This window comes from Lonchura striata, chromosome 9, assembly GCF_050655825.1.
Source record: "Lonchura striata isolate lonStrDom1 chromosome 9, ASM5065582v1, whole genome shotgun sequence".
Classification (NCBI taxonomy): Eukaryota; Metazoa; Chordata; class Aves; order Passeriformes; family Estrildidae; genus Lonchura; species Lonchura striata.
Genome location: NC_140711.1, coordinates 20,996,714 through 21,022,449, shown reverse-complemented (window position 1 = coordinate 21,022,449; position 25,736 = coordinate 20,996,714). Strand labels below are relative to the sequence as shown.

Here is a 25,736-nt window from a genome sequence, read left to right as displayed (position 1 = left end):
AAAACAGAATATACTTTACATTTGAAAATGTTAAGGCTATTAGTTAAAGCTTCTAAGTAACACTGACACTATCACAGCTGTTAATATCAAGTCCATTTAGTTGTTGCCTTGGAACTCTTTACAATACAAGCCAGCTTAGTTAATGAGTGCAGTTCTGTGTTATTAGTTACCCAAAATCAGCTGGAAAAGCTGCTGGCTTTTATTTCTGAAATGGAACTGAATATGCTCAATCTCCAGTGATGGGAATGAAGAATCATTCTGCCAATTCCCTTCCTGCCAGCTGATGCTAGGGTCAGAGAAGTAGGTCACACCTTTCTGGTTTTGAGATGGAGCAATACTTATTTTAGACCAATTTGCTCTGAGCACAGAGCTCATCTGCTGGGTTGAACCAGGGCATTGTTGCTTTCTCTAGTGCATTGTTCTGTTCTCCCGCTAATTATCTCCAAATGTTTCTTATGCCTGGAACACAGTAGTAGTGATGAATAATGGGCTCTCTTCTCTTAACCCTTCGACCTGTAATTTGGCTTTCCACTCCCACCTAGATGCTTTCACTTTCCTGCCTCCACCAGCACTGTGTTAGTCTGACACCTGCCTGTATTACATTTGCTGCCCCTGCTGCCCCGTAACACCCTCTCTTCTGTTCTGCAAATTGGGTAGGAGAGTGCAGGGGCGTGCCCTTGGTTCCAGCATTTACTGTCAGAATCATGGTGTTTGCTTTATTTGTGTCAGTGCAGATAAAGGAACATCTCACATGCCTGTGGCCCCAAGAAGTGGAACAGCCACAGTCACTCCAGACCTTCTGCTTTGGAGATGACTAGCCTGGAAAAGCTGTTCAAACTGTTGATTTGTAGGACTTGTTGCAAGCTCATTCTAACTGATGGGGTTTAATTGCTGATCACTTTAGGTAAACAGTAGTGCCCCTCAGCTGGGGTTTCCTTATGGAAAAGGAAGGCTTCAGATATTAGACAGATCACATGTGAGCAAATATGTGAGAAGCCCGAAGAAAGCTGGGAGTGACATCTGTGGGTTCCTACAGGTGACTGAGCTTAGTGGGAAGAAGGAGAGGGGAGACTTGCTGCAGATGAGTCATGGAGGCAGTGCTTGGAGGAAACTGGACTAGGGCATATCCCATCCTACAAAATAGTACAATGTCCAAACACATTGTCATTACACTCCTTTACACCTCAAATCCTTTTGCTTCAATTTGCTGGTGTTTTTTTTCCACAGTTCAGAAAACTGAGCCATCAGCCCAGCATGTGCAGCTATTGAAGGCAGATGTTGTCCCCTCGGGACAGGACACTTGGGGGCCTGGCAGGTGTGGTTCCCTGGGCCAGCACTCCCATTTCAGCACAGAGGGCAACTGTGCCCCAGCTGGTGTCATGTCTGTGCCATCTCCCAGAGTGCTCCCTCAGATCACTGGCAATACCTGTCAGCCTTGACAAAACACTCAGAAGCATCTGCAAGCCTTTCCTCTACAGAAGAGCATGAACACTGAGTGCTGTGAGCTTCTGCTCTCTGCCTGCCTCAGTCCCACACCTTCCTGTGCTGTTTCCACAGAAAAATGCCTCAGAGTAACTGCAAAGGCCAATGTACTGTCATCACATTTGGCTTGTTTCATAACTGTCCAGTCTCATAAAGCACTGGCATTTGGTAAGGTTGGAAGCAGATCACAGTTGGAATAGCACTGCTCCATGTCTCTGGTGAGAAAGGCTGAGCTTTTGTTTACATTGGTGTTGTCTGCCCTGCAGCTCACAAAGGCTGGGCTGAGGTTGGTGGTGCTTCAATGCTATGATGCTTTTGGAAGCCTCCTCTTTTTGAAGGCTTCAAAATGTTGAAATTGGCCCGTGCCTCTTTTCCATCGCTGTCACGTATCAGTTCTTGTCCAAGTCTCTTCTCAGCTGGTACCACAGCCCAGGAGCCAGTACTCGGCTCAGGTACAGAATGGCCTGTCTGTTAGCTCTGGACAGCTTGGTGTAGAGAAGAGTTTCTTTAGGCTGAAGGCTTTTTCTTTGTAGAGACAGGTAATGACTGGGCAAGAGAAGCTGGCCTGTTAGCTGAAGGCCATGTGACAGTCCTTGGAACTGCTGCCACTGTTGTGTCCCCACAGCCTATGAAGTGAGTTTGCCAACGTGGGAGTCAGTCCCTGCAGCTGAAAGACAATTTTTTGTGACAAGAACCTTGATATCTGTAGACTGTAATTACACAAAGAGACCGTGCTGCTAATCTAATCTCACCTTCTGCCTCGCTCAGATGAGATCTGTACCTGTAATGTCTGCATCAAGGCTAATAATTCACTGTTAAGCTACAGCACATGTTTTAGGATGACAGCAAATCTTGTTTTAAGAGCTCTAAGGGTGGAGAATAAAACTCTCCCCTACATAATTTGTTCAAGTGATTAACTACTGGTGTTATTGCAAGTTTTAATTTTTAAATATTCGTATTATTTCCAGTTTGATTTTTTCCAGCTTTTACTTTAAGCTTCTGGATCTGGTTATAGTTGTGTTTATTAAATTTTTGAAGTCCTTTAGCATCTCTCATAGTCCCCTGCTGAGAAATGTTAATAGAGTTAGATCAAATCACCTCCAAACCTTCCCTTCAGTAAACCCAGTAGGGAGATGGAAAGGCTTCAGCAGCCTGATCTTTCTCACTGTAACATCTGCAACTGAATGATGTGTGAGGTTGATTCAATCATCTGTTCAGAGCAATATTTGACCACCTATTTGCTGACGCTTAAGGACATCCCGCGGAAAGTCGTTCTTCTTGCGGCTGTTTCCTAGACCAAAGCCACCAGTGGCTGTTTTCCGCTGCCTGGCCCGCCGCAGCCGAGGCCGGCGGGCGGTACCTGCCGGCAGCCGGGGCTGCGGGAAGCGAACCTGACCCTTGCTCAGCGGCTTAGCGCAACCTTCCAGCTTTCTGTCGCTTATTTGCTATTGCCCTCTAGTGGAATGAGGATGGCCGGTGGCCTGGCTTCCCAAGCGCTGTTTTCTCCCATTTCTTATTGCTCTGGGGCTATCTTCTTGGTTATATAATGTCGCAATACTGTGTGCATAGATTTTAACACATTGCTTTGCTGCTTGGTTTTATTTTATGCAGGAAATAAATATCTGGTCTGCAATTGGTAACTGATGTGGTGTCTGGGAGTAGAACAGGCTTCCCTGCTCATCAATGTGCTTTACAAGGGAAACTGCAGAAGATGTTCTCATTTCAGACTTAGAATAATTCCATCGTGCAGAGTCAGGATTCTGAAGTGAACTTTGTGTATGCTGCCAGCACCAATCAGCCTGGTACAAGGAGTGATCTTCTCTGGAAGCAGAAATACTGCCTTTTTACTATTTGTATTTCTATCTGAAGTCTTTGCTTTTATTAAAAAGAGTGAACTATTTAAAGCACACACTTTCCAATCAATCATTTCTCTTTGTCAGGCAAGCCAAATAATTTATTGAACGATTTTGGCTAATCAAAGTCTGTCTTCTTATAGAGATCCTAGAAGATGGTTTATTAATGAGACCTAGATTTTTTTCCCTGGTTGTAATGCAGGGAGATCTTAATAAGCAATGAATTGCTGTGTCTGCAATCACTTTTGAGAGGCTTAAAAGGAAAACAATAATACTATGACTAATATGATTGCTCTCCCTACACTGCCATCCGGCGGATGCAAAATTCATTTCCTTTTGTACATGCAAAGGGAAATTCTCCTACTGATATCACAGCTTGCAAACTTGGACCAAGCTGATTTTCACTTGTAACACCATTTCCAGACCAGTGAGGAAAATGTTGGTTATTCTTTAATTTTAGTTGTTTCATATTAGAAAAAGAAGATTTCCAGTCTCTCATCTACAAAAAAATCTCTATCTTGTAATGGAAACATGTCTGTATCTTGAAAAAGGGCTCTGAAAGCTTCCAAGATTCTCTACTTTCAGTATCTGGCATGGAGAGCCCATGTTTTGGTTTCCTGGTTTTGGAAAAAAGGTTGAGCTCTGATGTTGATTTTCAGATAATCAGTGTGTGGGCTATTAACAACAGAGACTAGGGTCAGATGCAGAACTGCATTTTTGGTTTGGGGACAAGGATTAACTCTTTACTTTTTCCCTCCAGGATTGAAGACTGAAATAATTAAAAGCAATTTGTGATGTTCACAACCTTGTACCTGCTGATCTCACAAGTGGGACCTCTCAATGAGATGCTTCCCAGTGCAGCAAAACTCACTGACCACCAGTGACTGTGCTGGACACTTCACTGTTTCAGAGGAGTCCGGAGAAGTGAGTACCGGGAATGGATGGAGGCAATGTGAAAGACTGAGTCCTTCAGCTGAGCACACAGCTGTTAGGGCTCTGTCATTGCCTGCATCTCTCTCTGTTTTTGGATCCTACATAAATCAATGCAACAGCTGCATCAGTACGATTTCCTGTGCTTCTCTGCAGGAGGGCTGTGGTCGTGGGGCAGAACACCCACTTTTGGCTGCTGCAGTGAGCCAGGAAATCACCAGGAAGTGGCATCCATCCCCTGGAGACACCACAGCCCATGCTAGTTATGGTACCAGTCCTTATGTGGGAGCCTTGGGCCTTTATTCAGAGCCCATCAGCTCTCCAAAGGCATTCTGCAGCGTGGGGTATTTGGGGCCAGGAAGGTCGCAGTCTGGAGGTGAAAGTCCTGCTGCCTCACAGTGCTGCCAGTGTGTTCCAGTCCTGAGTCATTCCGTTGCCTGTTTGTTTTTGGTATTTATTTATTTACCACCGAGGTGTCGGCCCAGAGCAGGCTGACTGTGCCGAACTCCTTCGGTGGCCTGGTGGCTGCTGCCAGCTCTGTCCAAGTCCAGCAGTGCTGGGAGTGTTTCACCCAGAGGCGAGGGAGAGACAGTCATGTTCCTGTGAGAGCAACACCACCACAGCTCCCATCAGAAGCATGCTTGGCTCTAGGTAATGAGTGCAGCAGCACAGGGTAAACTACTTGTACCCTCACCACAGAGCCCCTGGCTCCCAGATCTGCTCCCCAAACTGGCTGGGGGCATAGAAAGAGGTTAAGAGACATATCCTTTGCTGTAATTATATCCTGTTGCTAGAGATATTGTGCTCTGCCTAAAAAAATCATCATAATGCAGCCTCCCGGAGAAGGTAATTACTGTACATCTTATGAATGGCTGCATGTGAATGTCTGCTCAAGCTGCTGTCAGCAGCAAGTTTCAACACATCTTACATACCAGGCATTTTACAGCCTTAGTTTTATTTGTTTTCATCACCCCTTGCCTTGTGCTTTAGTTTTCATTAATGGATCTGTGGGTTTTTTTTGTTTGTATTGGTTTTCTTTCTCTTTTTTTTTTTTTTTTTTTTTTTTTTAAAGAGACCAGAGTTCGTGTCTTTGATGGAGCATTTGGGTGATGGCCACAGCTCTTATTTGCTGCATTTTCATTGCTCTGTGGTGGCTTGAGGGGGACCATCTGGAAGATGTTTCTTCCAAAGCCATTCCCGTACGGTAGGATCTGAGTGGGCCCTGGTTTCCTGCTCTGATCCCAGATAAAATGGACTATGCTACTGTTGACAAAACTTGGTGTCACTCTACCTCTAGCATAATGGCACAGATTTAAGCCCACAACACAGCCTATTTTTCCTCTTGCACTTTCTTAGCTTCTCTCTCTCACGTTAAAAAAGTGTTGGTGAAGGATGTCAGACCCTTGAGCTTTCCAAAACTAATTAACTTCCTGCCTTGGTTGGCAACCTGTGTACGTGTCACTGTGTGGTAGCTAAAGCTTTGGAGGCTCACAGCCTGATCATTCTGTGCATGGAGATTGCCATGTCTTGCAGGGACATTTGAGCCAAAGAGATGGGGCAATACCAAAGAGCCCTGATTTGTCACAGTGGGAGTGACCCAGCTACTTTTTCTTTCTCAAAGGTCACTCATGCTTGCCTTTCCCCAGCAGTGTGTAATTTGCCTTCATGTTTTGTGTGTAGGGCCACAGTGTGCGACCATGTCATCCTGCATTGCTGGACAACAGCCACCTCATGGACAGCTCAAGGGAAGATTTGAAACTACTCCTTAAATTTCCTCTTTGTGAAAATGGCTGAAGCTTACTCTTGCAATGATGAAGCTGAATTATCATAGTACCCTTGCTGATTTATTGTGTTTGTGGCCAGTCTTCTGTGCATGCTGAGTATCTGCTATGTTGCATCCCGAGGTGGTTCCATCCTGGTGCTGTGTCCATCCCCCTGGTGATCCTTGGTGAAGTCTGAAAGACAGCCTGGCTACTGGAGGATGGAAGGTGCTATAATAAATGTGAGCTCATAATGTTGTTGTTAAAAATAACGGGAGCTAAATTATAAAGAAAAAAAATCAATCTTATTCAGTCCTAGCCCAAGGGGGAAATGGACATGAAGGATTGGGCAATCCTTCTGTAAGTTCTCTCTTTAGACTATATTTAAACCACATTGAGAGCCAGATGCTCAGCTGGTGTCAATTGTTATTGACTTCAGTGGAGTGAAGCTGGTTTACACAAGTTGAGGCTGCTAAATGCCAGTATTTGGATGAAGCTGAGGCAGCTGGAATTACTTTTGCAGAAAACTCTAGTCTGATGCTGGTTCAAAAGCTCTGATCCCTCCTGAGTGCTTGAGCCATCGGTGTTCTTATTTAGGAGCTCTTTCAGGATGTGAATGGCTATGAAAAGACCTTTACTTTGGTCAAAAGTTACTCTATTCTTAGCTAGGGTCTGCAACTCTGTCTGTCATTATTCTGTAGTCACTGCTTTAGGTGGGCTCCTCTAAAAAACTCTGCAAAACCTCTTTTACTTGCTACTTTGCTGGCATCATCTCTTGTCTAGACACTCTAATTATGAGAACCAGGGAGCATACAGTGTGATGTGTAGATAAACCTGGATAACTCCAAGGCAACTGAGTGCTGCTTCCATCCCTCCCCGACTGCCCTCCAAAACAGTTTTGCCCATTTGTTGTCTGCTCCAGTATGAACATTAGCAAAGTGGGGACTGTACAGTGCCACCTGGGCAATATTCATTTGAATTTTGCATTCAGAAACAAATGTTCCAAACCATAGGAATGGAGAGGCAAACCTCAAATTGCAGTGGGACCTAGCAACAGTGGGTTAGCCGTCCCTACTTCTGTTTTTCAGTATGCCTAAAAACTCTCTGGATTAAGTAAACAACCTCCCCCACCACCACTGTCAGCAGAATGCATTAAGTCTGTAAGCTGATTTCAGTAATTTTTGTGTACTCATATCCACTCTAATTCCCTTCTTATCCATTGACTTGTTTTTTATTTATGCCAGCACAGACTGCTTCCAAACTCAGCCTCTACATATTTCAGCAAATTTTTTTTAATAAGAGCGTTTAAAGCTACTGATTTAAAGAGAGACCATCAAATGATCAATACAATATAGAATATTGGAATGCATTTTATTGTTTCAGTTGTTGTCCACAGTATGTCACCTTCGTAAGTGTGCAATAAGAAGAAAAAAAACACTTTTTTTCTATTGCCCTTCTTTAATATGCCATCTTTCCCTATTTCTTGCTGTAACTGGTAAGAATTGTCTGTAATACTTAGCAAGGCCCCTGGGATTCAGACTCTTTCTCAAGTCTCCACACTTGGAGTGCCATATGGGTTTCCATGGGTCTCTGCAGGAGCTGGGGCATGTGAGAATAATCTGTTTGCTGCATTTTGACTCCAGATCAATGTGCTTTGAAGTGATTATAGGGAGGGATTTTTCGTTTGCTTTTTGTTTTCTTTGTAGCAGCTTTTGAAAATCACTGTACTGGTCCATGGGAGAAGTGCCACCACACAGCTCCTTTGCTGCAAGGGAGGCACTTTTTGCACTTCTGGCAGTCACATGGGTGAGTGAATGCTCTGGGACATGCATTTAGGGCCTAGCTCTTTAAAGTCTGGATCAAAACATCTTTTTATGAGTCCTGGTAATGGAAACATGCCATGAGCATGGATGACTTGAAAAAACTTGATCATAGAGAAGGTTAACTTGGATGAATCTCCTAGGTTTGGGCTCTGACAAGAGCTGTTAAGTTTGAGCTGCACAGTCCTGCCTCTTTGGGAAAATTGCACAGGTTTAATTAGAATCTGTTTCCCAAGCAATGGAAAAGTCTATCTGGATGCTCTTCTTTCAGTGTAAGCCTGGGGTTTCATCTGAATTCACCTAGGACACATCAGAGTGTATCTTTATAAAGAGCTGAATTTGGTGGTGGATGTATTGAAAGAGTGAATCTCCAATCCTGAGCCCCTAAAGTCAAACTGCAGGTAAGATTTCTAGACTGCTCTATGTGGGGATGTCCTCAGCCTGCATTTAGCCAAATCTGAGACTCCAGATGGAGCTGTGGCTCTAGGACTTTTCCCAAAGGAGACTTGGGAAAAATCAGAGTCAAGGCCAAGCCAGCTCCAGTCCTGTATGGAAGTGGAAGCTCATCTTTCCTTTCCCCCTGCCTTTTATACTTTCAGGCAGGTGATTTGTTTTGTGTTGAGTTGTTTGACACTTGTTAATATCCCAGAATTTGGTGCATGCACCAAGGAAAAAGAAATCTCCATGTAAGGGAAACAAATTTCTTTCCCTTCTTTTCCCCCGCCCCAATCACTGTATCACCATGTTGGTGTGAATGGGTGCATGGACTTTGTACTGCAGTGGTCTCCTGCACCAGATGCAACTCTCAACCAGCCCATAACTAGCTCTCCCATGCACCAGGGTGACACAGTCATGTCATCCTTTCTCCCTCTGTTAATTTTTGGAATGGATCACCTTTGTGACCTTTTGCATTGCACTGCTACTAAACCTGCAGCAATAGCAGGAAGCAGGTTGGCATTATTCTGTACAAGGCCTGTAGGAAGAGTAGGTTTGTACTTCCTACACTGGTGTGAAGGTAAGGGTGCCAGGCTGGGTATGCATTCAACATCCCACTTAGGGTTATTTTACTCCTTTCCTTGTGGGGGGATGTTTTCACAGGATGTACTATGGCAGGCTTTGAACCAATTTGTAGTTCCTTTGTTTATGAAGAAATTAGTTCACTTGTTTTATGTAAACTCTCCATGAGATTGTTTACTTTGGCACAGGGATCCATGTGCTTTCGGAGATGCAAAGAATTTAGCTACTGGGAGCTTGTTTAGTTTAGTTTGTTGCATTTGTAAAACAGATGGTGGAGGGGACAACATATGTGTGGGGAGGCATTAGGACAGGATTTGGTTAATGATTGCTGCCTCTGTAGTTTTATTTATTGTTTTCTGATTGAAGCAGGATGGGTTTCCATCACAGGGAGAAGAAAGACAAAACATAAGAACTGATATGCATTTTGCACATGGGGAGAAATAAATATAATTTGGACTTGAGCTGTGGGCATCTTTGCCAAGGTGGAACTCCCAGTTTCTTGGCCTGGTGGAGGCACAGAAGCACCATGGTGGCCTTGTACATTGACTTGGCTCTGCTCTCTGGAGCCCCGTGGGCCTCAGCAGACCTCTGAGGTATTGCTGTGCTGCTGTAGAGCAAAAGGAGGGAAATCTTCATGAGATGTGTGCCCCAGAGTTGGCTGGGGTGGGGTGAAACCATCCCCATGACACCCCATGAGGCTCAGGTGTCCTTCCAGTTAGTGCATTTAGGTGCAGCTCTCTGCTGAAGTGACAAAGGGCAGTTGTCCTCAGTGGAAAACTGTAGCAGAGAGTAGAGGAGGCAGGACCTATTCAAAGTCCCACAGAAGGTGCCCGAAAAAGAATGAGGGTGGACACCGACTCTGCTCAGCCAACTATTTGAGCCTTGTGTCAGGAGGATCATTTTGGAACAGGCCAGTTTCCCTGTTCCAAGAGCCAAATCAGTGCCAAGTTGCAATGGATGTTTGTAAGGCTCTGCCATCTCCATCTGTGGTGGGCTATGCATGCTGGGTTGTAGGGCACTGGGAGAGGTGTCACTTTCTACTGGACTTCCTAACTGAAAGGTTGTCTGTCCTCGTGGGATCTGCCACTCTGCTTTATATTTTTGGGAGACTTGGCCAAAATCTTCTCAGACTTTCATGTCTTGTCTTTGGGTTTGTTATGGGGAGCAAGCAACTCCCTCTTTGCGAGATCCTCACAGGAATGATCTTGGAGCAATCAGCCCTAATCAAACTTGGCACTTGTTCAGGGCAGGATCATATTCCCCTGCATTCCTCTGTGGATATGGCAGGCAAAGAATCTGTCATCGTGTCTGATGACCTTGCCTGCAGTGCAGAGTGCCAAGAATGCCCCATGTTTTCTCAGGGTGGGGTGCTGTCCACCACCAATGGCCAGCAAAGCGTGATGATGGGGTGAGCATGCACTGGGATTGCTGGGGCATTTGCTGGTGGGCTTGGTGGGGGAGGAGCCCACATGCCACCACCTGGTTATTTTGGGCAATGGACTGAGCTGCTGAGCTGGATCTTTTCCAGCTTCATCCAATCTTCTGCCCCTACAGAAACATTTCTCAGACATTAATGCTTTGCCCATCTAGGTGTCAGGTTTCTGAGACACCTCTATGCTTCCCAGTATGAGCCCAGTGTGTATGCTTTTCCCCTTCTTCAAATCTCAGAGCTGAAGGGTGGTGGTTAAAGGTTCTTGAGCATTATGCAAGCCTCCACTGACAGAAGGTTGGCTGTCTTGCAGGTCAAAGAGTTCTCTGCCTGCTTATTGACCTCTTTTTTACCAAGGCGAGATGGATATCAGTTACATTTGCACAGATGCTGCTGAGGCAAGTGGGGACTTTATTAGCAACCATTTAACCCTTGTCACTTTTAGATTTTTATGAGCTTGAGAAGTCTTATATCCCTTCAATTTCCATATGAAGAAGTTGAGGCATAACAAGTTGCAGCGGTTTGTCCCAAACAAGTCTAACTAGAAAAGTACTTGAAATTCAAATTTCTTCTTAATCAGACAGATCCTTGATAAGAACGTCCTTTTGTTTCTGGGTAGTAGTGCCTGCTGGCATCTGTGTGAAGAAAGAGGGCATCTTTCCTAAATGGGAATTACCAGGAGCATGTAGTCTTTCTTCTCCTACTGTGCCCAAAATAAACAAAGAGATGGTTGGAGCAGGAACAAACTATTGTCATGGATGAACCAGCTATGGAGAATAACAAAAGTCAATGTCTTCCTTGAGCAAGATGACTCCTGCCATATGTGCTGTAGCATCTCAGTGCCCTGTTGCAGGGTGTGCCTGCAAGGTGAAGTGCAGCCTCCAGGCATCACCTCAGAGCAGTGCTCTCCAGGATAGGCTGGATTTTGCCTGGCTTGGTGTGTGAGTGTGTTGGCCAACACCTGCACAAAGCAAAGGCAGAGCAGACCTGAAGAGCAGCATTGGGTACCTGTTTGACCATGGCAGGGTGCATGGCCAGGTGAAGGTGTGAGCAGCAGCAGCACTGAAGGTGAAAAGGATGCTGGCAAGGTTTTCTACTGGGCTCCAGCCCTGTATGTCTTTATTCTTCTCCCATCCTATGCTAGAACCCAGTCTAACCCACCTGGATCAATTACAGATTAAGCTCTGCAGCCAGCTGTGGGAAGCACAGATGTATGGCACCATGCAGGATGTCCAGGGATGGCCTGGCCTGCTCAGTGGTCCTGCCTGGAGTCCCATGCTCTTCCCAAACTCTATTTGCAATGCAAGTAAATTGTAAAGGTACTCCAGTGTGTCTGCATTTTCCTGCCTCGTTGTGGGCTTTCCAATGAAAGACAAAATGGTGTTATGGATTTATAGTTTCCCTCTTGAAACTTTAGGATGTGAATCACAGGCCTGTGTTGGTAGACAGTATACAGACAGCTAAGAGACCATCCTTGTCTTTAGGACCAGAAACCATATAAAAGGCCAAAGCAGGATAGCTCATGGGTGGAGTAGATCTGGAAGGAGAAAATGACAGTGCAGTGGAAGAGTGTAGTGGAAAATCAGGAACTGCACTTTGCAACCAGTCTAACCAGGACCCTAGGGGAAAAAGTTTCCAGGTGTTGTGGAAGCAGCTTTGCACACCTTTTTGGGGAGGTGTTTGGCAAAGAGCTAATTCTCAAACTCTGGTGCATGACCTCTCACTTAACCACCGATTAGTGAGTGCTGCAGGACACCACCACTGCAGTTCATGGGAAGAGAAAGAAAGGGAGTAAGAGGTAGTCTGTAGGAAAGGAGATGATTTCAGGAATCCCTGAGATGAGCTTGCCTTGGCTGGCCTTTTCAGACCTTGTGCACTCTCTGGCCTGCCCTTTTGGCTACAGTGCCTGTTGTGGTACCACTGCAATACCACTGATGTGTACACTTTGGGGACTCCTGTGGTAGGACAACACAGGGCAGGATGTTTATTGGGAAGAGTAGGGATGAGAAGGACAAATTCACCAGGGATGGTAGATTGGTAAGAGAAGGGCTGTGTGACCTGCATAGATTGAAGTTGAAAACTACTCTGTCATCTGGTTGTGCAAGAGTGTCTGAGGCAGAGGGGGTGTGTGTGATGGGCAGCAAGGAGGGGTGCCTGCATGTGTGCATAAGGAAGTACCTGCAGCAGCTGTTGCAATTGTTTTAATAAAGGAACATTTCCCTGAATTTATCTTCTGGCACCTGAGGGCCCTTCCCAGGATGCCCTTGCTGCAGTTGCTGTTTGATTTCCAGGGCAAATGCAGTACACACACACAAGAGGCTCATCTTGTTCATGCAAACCCGCAATCCCATCAGCACATGGCTCCTCTTCTTTTTGCTAACAGGGAAGGGGAGATGCGGGGGTTGGAATAATGACAGAGCTGATTACAATTAATATTTTTCTATGTCTGAAGAGTGAAAGTCCTGCCCAAGTGCCCCAGCTGAGCACAAGCCCAAGTGCTAAATCCCTGTAGGGGTGTGTTTTATTACTGACGCTCTGCATGTCGAGGCTGGTCGCGGGGTCTGATGCTGTGTGTGTGGAATTTTTGTGGCTATTTTCTATTGTGCCAGTGAAAAGAAGGATCCCATCCATATAATAAAAAGGAAACTTGAAGGTTTCCACGCCTACATGGAGGTGAATGCTTGCAGCAATAGTGTTTTTAGTAAGCATTTTACCTTTGCATGACTTTTCTGTCTGATCACATTGCAAATAATAGAGCAAATCTTACTGGGGTTGGAATATGATGGGCTTCTCAGTGGCCTTTCCACAAAAGGTTTTGGCTACTCCTTGGTTAGGCTGGTCTGTAGCTGGCTTTTTAATAGTCTCGTAATTCTTCACTGGGCAGCGTGTACTGGGTTTGATTCATCCCTGATTGTTCCTATTTCAGGAAAAGGGCTCTGCCAGAGTGATGGGGACACAGAGGCACTGATGGCTTCCTGATCCTCTCTTACCCAGCTGGGTGATCTCAAACAGGTCGTTTTCTCCTCAGGACTCTGTTTTTTCTGCGTGCCTGAGGTCACACACAGATTGAAAGCTGAGAGGGGTGTGGAAGTTGCCCTTAGCCAGGCTCTCTACACAGTGTAGTCATAGTGAGGGAGCTGCCCTTCCCCAGTCAGTGCAAAGCCACATCCTGCAAGTACTGATCACTTCAGGAGGCTGAAAGGAGCCCTCAGTACACGCCAAATAGACAGGAGAAACTGGTTCCCTACATGACACCTTAGAGGTACCTTTAACTGGGAATGGTAGCAATGGCCTGCAATCCTGCAAGCTTTCAAAGATCATCAGAGTCTTTTGGATGAGAAAATGTGGAGAGCTCCAGGAGTGTTGGCAACCTGGGTTGTCTTTGTACTTGTGCAGCCCTTGGACACATAAAGCAAATTTCAACCATCAGAGTGCATGTGTCAGTGCCCTGAGAGAGAGGCTGCCTGCACAGTGCCCAGGAGCTCCCAGACATGCCTTCTCTCTGTCCCCCTCACTAAGGAGGGGTGTGTTGTTCCTGCTGTAGCTGCATCTCTCGTGCCATGGTATCAGGAGAGAGTGTGTTGGGACACAGGCCCACAGGTGGCAGCTTCTGCACCCAGCTTCAGCCTTGTCTCAGGTAAAGAAGAGGATGATTCCCTATGAGGTGGCTCCCTGTCTTTCCCTTTCTATCAGCAGAAATCCCACCAGGAATAGGCTGAACCACACCAGCCTTGGTAGCTGTTTCCATCATTCCAGAATGGGTCTCTTCATCTCCCACACACCTGGCTCATGTACTGCTGTTGCTCAACCTCCTCCTTTCTGCCCTTTTGGCAACGATGTGGACAAAAACAGCCTATAAATCTCTTCAGATTGTGAGCTTCAGTGCCTGACCCTAGATCTCCAGTCTGTACTTGTAATACCTACAGCTCCAATGTGATTTGCCATCACATTTTGTCATGGTGAGATGCTTTGGTCTTTGAAATTTGCACCCCAAAAATACATTCAGCTGTTTGACAGGAGTCTGAGGTTTTCTCTGAAACTTTATTATTATTTCCACTGGATTTATTTTACCTTCCAAATCCTATTTTTTTTCCTCCTCTCCCCCAGAAGGGACTGCTCAACAGCTAAATGAGAAGCTGGCTGGAGCATGCAGACTGTGAGCAGTGTAGGAGCTGCTGGCAGAGAGGAAGGCAGCAGGAGAGCTGTGACAGAACACGTGGCTCCTGCCCTCAATTAGCCTGTGTGGCCATCACTGTTGAAATGAAAGCAAAGCAGGTCTTCAAGGAGTTCTCTCATGGGTCTTGCTGAATTTATAAGCTGGGACCACAGTATAACTTAATTTCCTGAAATGTCAAGTGGCTTAAACTGGCTCTCTGCTCTATTGGTGTTGGGTTTTGTTGTTGTTGTTGTTGGGTGGTGGGTTTTTTTTGGTGTTTTTTTGTTTTTGTTTTTGTTTTTTTTTGTTTTGTTTTGTTTGTTGTTTATTTTTTTTAATAAACACATTATACTTCCAGTTCCTGCAAAAAAATCCTATCAGTGTTTGGTGATTGCTTAGTAAGAGAAATCAGTAAGCACATGGAAAGTTCACATCCTGCAGATGAATATAACAACTGTAAGCTTTTTTCTGTGGTGCCAGGAGTTGTTGAGGTTTTTTGTTTTTTTTTTTTTTGTTTTTTTTTTTTTTGTTGTGGTTTGATTTATTTGTATTTTTTATCTTTCCAGTTGAGAACATTGATCTGAAACTGTATCCTGAAATGCTGAGACCATTGGTGAGCTGCAGGAGGCCTTCAGCAAACACCAGCTTTACTCCAGAAGGAAAAGGTAGAATTTCCTGGATGAACAAACTGGAAAAAGGTGTATCAAACTGGGGAAAGTAACAATGTTGAGGACAAACCTGTCATGCAGTCTTGTGATAAGACTGTGGATTTTGTTTTATTTCGCAAGAGAAGAGAGCTTATCTAATTGAATTGTGGGTGTGTGTTAGGAAGGTTGCAGGCAAACTGAAGAGTCCTAAATGGATTTGTTGTTATTCTTTCTATCTCTGTTTCTAGACAAGCCTTTATATTATTTCAATGGTGTGACTTCTGAGTCCTGTTAGCTCTTTATTCAAGATCAGTCTTTTATAATTCTTGTATGTGCTAACACTTTTTTAGACCTGGAGATACTGCGCTTATAGGAAACCTGATAGAAAATTTAAAAAGCCTTTTCTTCATGTTAATTTTCATTACTAACTCTAATAGTCCTCTGTCTAGAGCTTTCTCACTTCAAAGTGCTGTGCAGTCTATCAGCTAACTGCACAGGGAGGTAAATAAAACACCCTGCCATTAGTATGGCTTTTGAATTTTTTGTAAGTCTCTGAGAGTGGTGTTGAGCAGAGAGCCATGGAGAGACACCCATTGGGAAATATTTGGCAGAGGGACTGACTGACAATTTAGACTGTCTGAACACAGGCCTGAAAGGAAAATCTTGTGTTGTGACTGTTTGCTTTCCAAATATTTCTTGCAATTTCTGTCCTCTCCCAGCTCTGTTTCATGGTTTTCATCTCCTTTCCTTGCACAAGATCATGGTGTCCCAGGCTCTGGGGGAGAAAGGAACTAGCCAGGAATTGTAATGGAAACCCTTGCCTGATTAGGTGTCAGGAACTTACTGAAAATAATGCCATTTTTTGTGCCATTTCCTATATTTTAGAACCCACGGGCCAGTAAGAGAAAAATTGGTCAAGCAAAAAAAAAAAACAAAAAAAACATAATGAGCATTTTAATCCTTAAATGATAACTGGGTTCAGTCTGGAGATGAGGAGTGCCCCAGCTTTTTTCAGCAGGAGCAAAGCACATTTTCTCATCACACCACAGGCACCAGCATATTCTTTTGTTGGGCTCCTCCCCATCTCAGTGCCTTATCTATCCCATATGCAGGAGTATCCTCTGATTACACAGTAATGCCTCGCTTCCCTAAATATTGGAGAATATTAAGACACTGAGGTTAATGAACCCAGGGGTAGGGTACTGCCTGTTGCAGAGGGAAGATTTGATAATTTTTTGTTGTTGGGTCCTGGTGTCATCCCTTTGTGTGCATGTGTGCACACTCCCGGATGTAGAAAGTGCTAATGTTTAATCACATTCCACAGAAGGCAATTTGAAATGATTTTAAGAAGTGTTCTATTTACTTATTTTTAAAGAATGTAATTGCAATCAGGCACTTCTAGCATGGCAAAGCTTAGACAAGGAAAGACGAAAGAAAAAATATCAAACCCCAGAATTTTGGTCATAGTTATGTGACTGTTTTGCTTTTGTCCTCTGGCTGTTCAGAGCCTTTTTGACTCAAGGGGAGACTCTTTTTACTGGCATAGAGGGCGAATGATGCAGTGACTGGTGGTTTTGTGCCTGGCCAGTGTGAAGGCAGTGGGTTGGAATTCCATGTGCTTCCTTACTAATATGGCCATCACTTTGCATCAATCTGGCCACTCCCACTAACCAAACTTCTCTTAAGACTTTATTACAGGCTACTCAAACCAAGGAAAGAGAGAAGGTTGGCCCTTCACAGATAAACCATTTCCTTGGGGTAGTAGCCCCACTGGCATCCTCTGCCCTAAATGAGTTGGAAGCAGCTCTCAGCAGGAGAAGCCAGCTGAGGTCATCCACGAGCATTGCAAGAGGCTCCCCTGTCTCCTCACCCCAAGGGGCTGAGATATTTAGACAGCTGCCTCACTGTGAATGGGACTCTCTGGCAAAAGAATTAAGCAAAGATTAAAATCAGTTTTAGCTGTTAAATGTGTGCTTTGCACAGCATTTAGCAACTAAAAAGCTAATTATCTTTGAACTTATGCACGTGGATTTAGATGTGATCCACACAAATTGCTATTTTTTTTCTTTTGTCTTCAAGGAGCTGAAAATCAGGATAAAAATCAGATGCTGGTGTCAGTAAGGGCACAGCTTTGTGAGTAGGCTGGAGGCAGTGCCTAGTCTGAAGTGAAACAGGGCACCTCCTGAATGAGAATAGGTTAAAAAAATTACTTTAACACTTGTCATTTAAACTCTCCTGTTTAATGGAAGTTCATGCTCTTGATTAAGGAAATGCAAGTGTGCATGAAGGTAGGAAAATGAGACTGCTCAGAAAGAATGCCAAGCTCCTAGCTGGAGGGAAAATTTACTTTGGATGTTGATGCTTGGGGCACAGAGAGTGAAATATGGGAGGTGAAGAGCACTGCAAGACCTACATAGGTCAGTGCAAAGCAAATCAGATTGAGTTTTAGAAAGTGCTGCAGGGAGATAAGGTGGAATTTGATGCTGAGTTGCAATAGGGAGAGAGGCTCCTTGTCCCTTTGCAGACTGGGTGCTTTGGAAAGCTGCTCAAGGCTCAAGAAAGCCATGTCAATGAAAATATAGACAATGGGAGAAGGTAACATGATGGATAAAATGTTGGTGCCATTTACAAACCCTTTAGGGAAGCAAGTAAGCATTGCCAAATGGTAATCAAAAATTCTGGATCTTCTCATCCAGTACGAGCCAAATAATGACATAAGATAAACTTTTTTCAGTTTGTTTAGTTTTTTTTAACCTTTAGATTACCCTTAAATTATATTTCAGGCTTCTTTCTTAACCATAGAACATGCAATTATTACAGAAATGGGTCCAGGGATCAAAAGTGAATTTTTCATACAGCCACTGAAGGAGGGCTGATTTGAAGCCTTTTTTTGCATGGCCTTTCACAAGGTTGAAGAAGTCCCTCTTGCTCCCTGTAACCAGCTCTCTCGTTGCCTAAACACTCCAGCTCATGTGTTTGCTGGAGATGGTGTTTCTCAAATTTCTTTCCCCTGGACTCTGTTATCTGTCCATGTCTTTTTTTGAAGGGTGAGTGATGCTACAGGTAATCCACCAGTTGAGCTTACCTGTGCTGAGCAGGCAGGAAGGATGTCTTTACAAGCATGATTTTTACTAAATCACTGATTTTTACTAAATTAAACCTCCCTACCCCAAATTTTCACAAATTATCAAGATGATTTTGACTTTTGATCTGCTCTTCTACATAATGTTAGCTCATCTTAGATTTTTTTTCTTTGTCCACAGAAGTGGCATACATATTGTCAATTAATTAATGTGATTTTCTTTATTAAACTATTGAATAGTGGAACTAATTTCCGGGTTTAAGGCTGTCAAGCAGAACACCCAACATGATGCTATTTATGAAATGCTTATCAGGTGTACTAGCTACAACACTTTTTCTCTGTTTAGAAGATTAATAGTTACTTTTATACCTATTCTTTCTGTTTCACAAAGGTATCTCATGTAAAAAAAAAGTTGGTAGCAAGTAGTGAAAGAGTTGTCTTGGGTCTAGAGTTCAGACCATCTGACATCAGCTCAGACCTCCTGATATCATGTACCAGTAGAGTCCCAACCTGACCTGACACAACCCTCTGCAGGTTGTCACGCCTGTTTTGTCACATGTAAGGTGTGATCAATAAAGTTAGTTCTGTTAGCAGTGGGGAAGGTTCCTGCACTGATATCAAAGAACTAATGCTATGAAAAGGCCAGATTCAAGAAAATGTCAACAAGAACTTTTTGCTTCAGTGATGGGCCAGGCATGAACATGACTTATGATGTGAAAGGTATGGATTATGCATTTGAGAAACCCATTAAGAGTTAGTAGCATGCCTTAACAGAAGAAAGATCTCCAGCTCCAGCAGCTTTGATTTTGAGGTATCAAGGGGAAACCAATTTCTTCTAGCAATTTGACAATGCAAATAGGTTCTAAGGTGATGATGAGAAGATGAATACGTTAGCCAGAGTAGAACTGAGCAGCAGCAAAGCGTCGGTGTGGCAAGGTTCACAAAAGGCAAGCACCAGTTTGGGCAAGAGGTTTTCAATTTGAGCCAGCCAGGAGAGGTTAGAGATCCACACAGGACACATTCCTGATGACTCCACTACTCTCTCCTTATTTCCATGGCTCTGCTGGTTGCCTACCACCTTGGAGAGGTGCTGCAGGCACTTTCTAGAGGGCTTGTGTCATTGGTCAGAGATCTCTGTGTATGTAAAATCAGGCAGAGATCCATACCATCCCTGCACAACTGATGTTTGTAGATGATGGGTGAGGCAGTGATGTCTCAGGGAGCTACACTGCCTTGGGCTATGATCTCATAAGTTAAGCAGGGTTGGGCCTGTTTGTTTTTGGATGGGGACTTAGAAGAAGTTGATTGCTACAGTCAATTTGACTTGGTAATTCAGAAGGTGGTGCTCTTCCCCCTAGGTAGCTCAGGCTGACATGCCAGAATGATTAGGCTCACCACAACTCCTAACCTTTTGGAAAAAATGTAAACCAAACATCCTCACCTTTCCAGAATGAACATCACGGGACTCCTGTTCTAACCCCAAAGTCCCAACCAAATTCCATCTCAAAGCAACCACACCCTGCAGATGGAGATCCACCCTGCCCTTCCAGGAGGATGCAGTAAGCTTTGCTTTCCCTGCTGGGTTGTGTGGCACCTCCAGCTGAACTGCTGCAGAGCTCGGGAGAGATGGCAGCAGTACTTCTGGGGCAGGCAGCAAATGCCTCTCAATTAACCAGTGCAAGCATCCTCACTGTACAGGGACTGTTAAGATGGGAAGTGTTTTCCCACCAATAGGGATTTGGGCAGCCTTGGTGATACCTGGTTTGAGCAATGACCTCCTTGTGCTGAACGTAGCAGCTGGTGCCTCTCTCTGTTTTGCCTTTGTCTCTTCCCACTGCAGCACAGTGCCAGGCTCTCACAGCACAGGCACACTCTGCTTCCCACTGCCCTCTTAGAGGGACAAGAAAAACTTTCTTAGCTGTTTTGCACACCTCTTAATATTCCAGTGTGGCTACTTGGGCCAAATTCTAGAGTGAGGTAAGTTATTTAGCAGCATGTAGGTGTAAAGCACTGCAATTTTCTGTTCTGAGTGGGTGGTAAGGTAGGGGTGCAGCAGGAAAAGCAGCAAAGAGGATGGCATTAGATAACATGCTCTGTGTGCTGAGAGCTGCTGGGAAGGGAGCTCTGGTTGCTTTGGCCATGTCTAAAGGCAGATTTGCTCAGTATTTGTTTGTTTTCTAAGCTGTGAATGTGCTTGTGTGCATTCTTCTCTTTTGGTTTAGCTTAAACCTTTCCTAATCCTGTTAGCAGAGATAAATCTCCCTGAACCACAAGTAAGTGTCTGCACCCGAGTTTGCACGAGCTGAATTAATTCTGCATGAAATCACACAGGGTGCCCTTGTGTAGGTAAACAACCTCATGTTCCTTCCAGCATCCTTGGCCTTCCCTGGCGTGCTTTCCCTGCCTGCTCGCCCCTCTTGGCAGGGGAGGTCACATTGAAGCATCTCATGCTCAATTTCCACAGGAAAATAAGCAAATCCCCCTTCACCACAGGGAAAAGGGCAGAGTGAACCCAAACTAGGCTCTCTGTGTGAGGTGTGTCAGGAAAGACTCCCCTGAAGGGCTGTGTGCCAGCAGGACCATGTCCCTGACTTAGTGACATGCAGAAGGAGGGCTGCTCCCAGTATTAGCCCAACTGCTCTGTCCTGGCACAGCACAGTAGGAGAGGCAGCTGGGCTTAGCTCAGGATTTTGCCTATTCTTTACCATGCATGTCCTGTCTTGACAGTATTTATGCAAATTTTTAAATAGAGGAAAAAGCTGTCACGTAAAACAAAAAAATTCATCCGAAGGCCAAATATGTAGGTTGGTTGGCTTCTGTGTTTTCTCTTTTTTTTCCCAATTAAAAATAAGGTAACCTATAAAACGACGATCTAGTTTAATATCCTCATTACATGTTCCAGGCAGTATCTGAGTCACACCGTTTGTGCTGTGCTTTGCACCCCTGCGGGGGATGTAAAAGCTCCATTTTTGGAATATTCCTAGGTCCACCCCAGTCAGATGTGCCAGATGAGATTTCCAAGGTGCAGGATTGTGGGTAGTGAAAGTGAATTCTCTCAGGATACAGTTGCTGTCAGGACAGGACCTACAGGCCAGTACTTGAGGTAATTCGTTTAGGTGGTCTTGTCCTTGCAATCCATGTCACCTTTTTGCATGGAAATGCACCTAAAGTCAAAAGAAATTCCCAATTCATTGCCTCATCCTTATTTTTGTTTCTGGTTGGTGGAACTCCATTGAGTTTAATTCCCACCTAATGCTAAGATCCATCACCTTTAATTGTCATAAAAAAACACTTATAAGGAGCAACAAAAGCAGCTGCTGGAGGATGTCTCTTCTTCAGCACTGGAAGAACTGCTGTATGTTCTCATGTCATGAGCAGCCAGTTCTCATCAGCATGGATATTTCTTATGCAGGTAGGGGTCTTCTGGATTGTTTGGACTATCTCACCTGGGCATTTTTGCAGAGATAGCTAGTAAGATGCTTACTGGTTAATACCAACTGTGATAATGTGTTTTGTGACACAGATTCTTGTTTGCTAAGAGCCAGAGTAAGCCAGACTTGCCTCCTGAGATCTGCATACCACACCAGTTCAGAGATCACCATGGTGGAGATTTCTTTTGATGAAGACTCACTGTCACAGTTGAGATACAGTAGTCCAATAATTTATTGCTGATCAGCTCACAGCTCCTGTCATGAGCCACAGTACCAAACCTGTCTTTCACATAACTAAGAGCATCTACACTGAGAGTTGCCACTACCCAGCTCATGAACAAGTGCTTTCATCTGTGGGGCAGCACTTGTGAGTCTTGTCCACCATCACAGCATCATGGAACACAAGGCTGAATGTTATCTTCACTTTAGAGCACTTTGTACCCAATAGGAAGGGGCTGGAAAAGGGATTCTCCTTTAGGCTATAGATCCCCCACCTGCTGTATCTCCATACCCCTCCCAGTGTGGTGAGCTCCAGGCACTTGGCAGACCTCAGCCCTTTTTCCACTAGAATTGCAGTTTCCTCCTTGGGCTGTGTCTAAATTTCCTTGGCATGGAGGTAAGGGCTGACGCTACCATCACTCCGGGGAATGCAGGAGCATACAATTATTACCTTTCAGATTTGCTATACAGATATGCTTGGAAACCTCCATTCTTTCCTTAAAAATACATGTCTCCAGTTGCTGCATTTGGGAGTTGTGGGTCTCTGACTCTGATGGTTTGCCTGTTCAGGGTGACCAATACAGATAACTTTACCTGGTAACTAGTGAAATTGTTTTCCTAGTGCAGGGGTATGCCTGCATGCTATTAGCATTAAAGATTTCAGGTTCCAGACCTGCTGCTGACTTCAATGAGTCTATTGTAATATTATTTTAAATACTGCCTGTTGGATTTTTTTCCTTGAAAGTTGTCAGTTGAAACTTATTTTTTTGATTAATGCCTAAAAGTTTTTCTTTACCTGATTTTCCCTCTTTCTCTCCTGAAACATATGCATGCATGAAAGTAATTTGACTTCTGGAAGTCTGGACACTTTCCTAATGGATTTAATAGTACTGAGGACATAAAATACTGTGCTGAGTCCTCTGGGAAACCTACAATTAGTGGGATGAAAATACCTTCTGTAAATGATTGAGCTCATGAAACAGTGTGAGCAATTAAAATACTGTGCAGAACAGAGCTGAAAATCCTTACAGGATTATCAGTGAGGCATTGTTTAAAAGATGTCCTTGGGTTGGACAGTGGCAGCAACATGGAGTGCAGGCATTACTCAGAGCTTCTGTTGGGAATGGAAGGTGGCAGGTACCATGTATAGTACCTGGTTAGTCTTCTGTTTCCCTCCACTTTTATCCTTGCTGTTCCAGCTGAGAGGAGCTCTTCATAGCTTATTTACTTCATCCCAGGAGGTCTGCAGGTTGATTGACTGGATGTTGGGGGATTTTTGTTCGTTTGTTGATTGTTGTGGTTTGTTTTTTAAACCAGTCTGTAATGATGGTTGGGAATGTAGAGCTGGGGAAGGGACAGCTTTGAAAAGTTCTCTGTACATCTACTTGTGTGGTGGTCTTAGTTCATGTGTGCATATGGTCTTACCCCAGGATAGGCACCAAAGTGCTGCCTACAGACCTGGTTAAACATTTAACACCCAGCTGCAGTTTCCATGTCTTCCAATGCAGTTTCCAAAGGCATTTTAGTGCCTGAAAATGCCTACAGAGCTTTCAAAGGGCCTTAGCTCATTGGATACCCAAATTGCTGTGACTTTGATGGGATTGATATGTCTAATTTTATTAGGATCCTTTGAAAATTCTTCTAGGAGTCTATTTGCCATGCACCCAAAATCCTTGTGCAGTATGATCAGGGTTTGTTTTTTGTTTGGCTGGTTTTGTGCCTGGAGCTGCACTCCCACCATTTCAAGTCCTGCCCAGCTTTCATAGAACAGCTTCAGAAATGGCAAAGGCTGCAAGTTGCTCACACACTGTGATAACCAGTTGGACAGGATTGAAAAGGACAGTGACAAGTTATGCAAGTGAGCAAGGGGTAATTCACTTGTGAAGATGTTTAAAACTCACCATTGTTTGGGGCTCATGAGTGGAAGTTTATTATGATAAAGGTCACATTTTTGTTTCCTGGGTGAAAAGTGAGGCCAGACAAATACAGAAATAGAGTTACAAGCACACTTTACAGATGTCTGGATCCTTTCAGGTGTGGGGTGGCATGAGGGACCTAGTGGGTGTGGGATGGAGGAAGGGTATGAAAGGGTAAATGATTTACACACAGCAGGCCAGGAGTGAATTTGAGCTGAAGGACTTTGCAGGAAGGACAGGGATGAGAGAAAGGGAAGAAGAAAAGAAAACAGAAGTTTTCCTTGGTTGGGTGAAGGTGATGGGACTGGAGGAACTGGTGTGAAATGTGTGTGAGTGGGTCAGACCTGAGCCATGCATGAGGGCAAGGGGGAGCTGACTTGGGTACAAAACAGGTTAAACAAGGACATATGGCAAGGAGAAGAAGCTGAAGGCTGGGAATGTTGAAGGTGAGTGCAGCATGACAATGGGGGTGAGATGGCAGGCAGGCCTTTCCTTTTCCAGAGGCAGTTGCTTATGAATACCCATTATGTCTGGTTTTATCTCTTTGCAAGGAAGCTTTCCAAAAGCATGAATAATACCTTATTAGGTAGAGGGTAAAGCCCCTCCTTTTTATCCTGCTTTAATTCATGTTTCCTCTGCTTTGGTGGCTGCCTTGTACGTGGTGCTGTTAGAAGTGCAATTATCATTCTTCCTGGTTGGGCGGTATGAAGGGTGTAGCCTCTCCCAGCATCTCCTGGAGGCTTATTACTCAAGAGAGAGGAGCTGTGCACGAGTAGCCAAATTAAAGCAAAGAGGAGGCCATTTCCACTGCAGGAATGGAATGGATTGTTTTGCTGAAGACCAGGTCAGGAGCTGGTCCAGAGGAGAATGTAGCAAATTCTCCCCTAGACCAGCGATGTGGGGAGTTGAATTGAAAGGCAGAATGCTGTGGGTTAGCTTTGTGGCTTAGCCTGCCTCTCTCCCTTTTGTCCACTGCTTTACAGATGTGGGTTGCTGACTGTCCTCTGCTTGACAGTGGAATGTTGTCCTGCACAGACTTCAAGGCAAGAAGCTGTAAAACTCTGATCCCCGCCTCTGGTCTTCTTCAGGATCTTGACTGTTGCTTCTTAGAGAGCTATCCAGACCTAGTTTAGAGATCCCAAGTCATGGAAAATGCAATGCATTCTTGCAAAAAACACCTTCTCCCTTCCTTTTTGAAAAAGCATCACTTTTCTCAGATGAAATCATCTGGTTTTTAGCTGTCTTTTACCATTGCATCACTGCCATTTTCCTTCTGCTTTTTGGCAAGAGTGCCTTACACACCACTCAGTGGAGCACTCAGTTTTGAGGGGCAAACAGTATCTCCATCTCTATTTGCCCGGACTCCAGATGTCTCTGAAGCTTTCTGAGCACCAGGCAAGAAACAGTTAAGGCAGCTGAGCCACAGGTCTCAGAACATTTTGCTAGGGAGCCAGGTGAGCAAAGAACAGATAAAGGCAGCACCTGCCTATGGGTTTGGAACAGCCTGGGGCCATGGATAGAATGTAAATACACTCTGAAAATCTTATTGTCTGACACTCTGCCAGCGTCTTCTGGGCTCTTGTCATGGAAAATATTTCAGCTGAGGTCATTCAGTCAGCAAAAAACCAGGATTTAATACCCTCTGAGGTGCCAACTTGCTTCTTTCTTTGTGTCGATAAATAAACAAAGTAGGGTAGCATTTCATGTTGCCAGGATCATCTTTGTTTTATTAGGAAGGGCTTAAAGGTTGTTGATTTTTTTCATTTTTCTTTTTTTTTTTTTTCCTTCTCCTTCCTCCTCTTTAATTGCAAAGGCTGTATGTTTCTGCTCCCTTTCTCTGTTTGCTCCTCCTGGCTCATGCACACGCCCAGCCTTTAGAGTTAGAACTAATGTCTGCTTCTTGTAAATCTCTGCTGGCTGCCCCAGGCTGTGTTTTTAATTCCTTTATTCAGCTTTGAGATGAGTAGGAGAAAGGTGCAGCTTTTTGAGATGAT

General features: G+C 44.4%; 1 protein-coding gene across 7 annotated transcripts in view; it reads left to right on the top strand.

The window, feature by feature from the left end:
- Positions 1 to 25,736, top strand: part of TP63 (tumor protein p63) — a 221,285-nt gene that overhangs the window by 6,161 nt on the left and 189,388 nt on the right. For 4 of the 7 annotated variants that reach the window (XM_085587182.1, XM_085587185.1, XM_085587179.1 and 1 more), the window contains exons 2-3: positions 4,096 to 4,259; positions 15,014 to 15,112. The gene's annotated coding sequence lies outside the window, so the exon portion shown is untranslated. Of the gene's footprint in view, positions 1 to 4,095; positions 4,260 to 14,018; positions 14,251 to 15,013; positions 15,146 to 25,736 lie in introns of those variants that run through there. The other 3 variants (XM_085587184.1, XM_085587183.1, XM_085587181.1) reach the window with 2 other exon arrangements.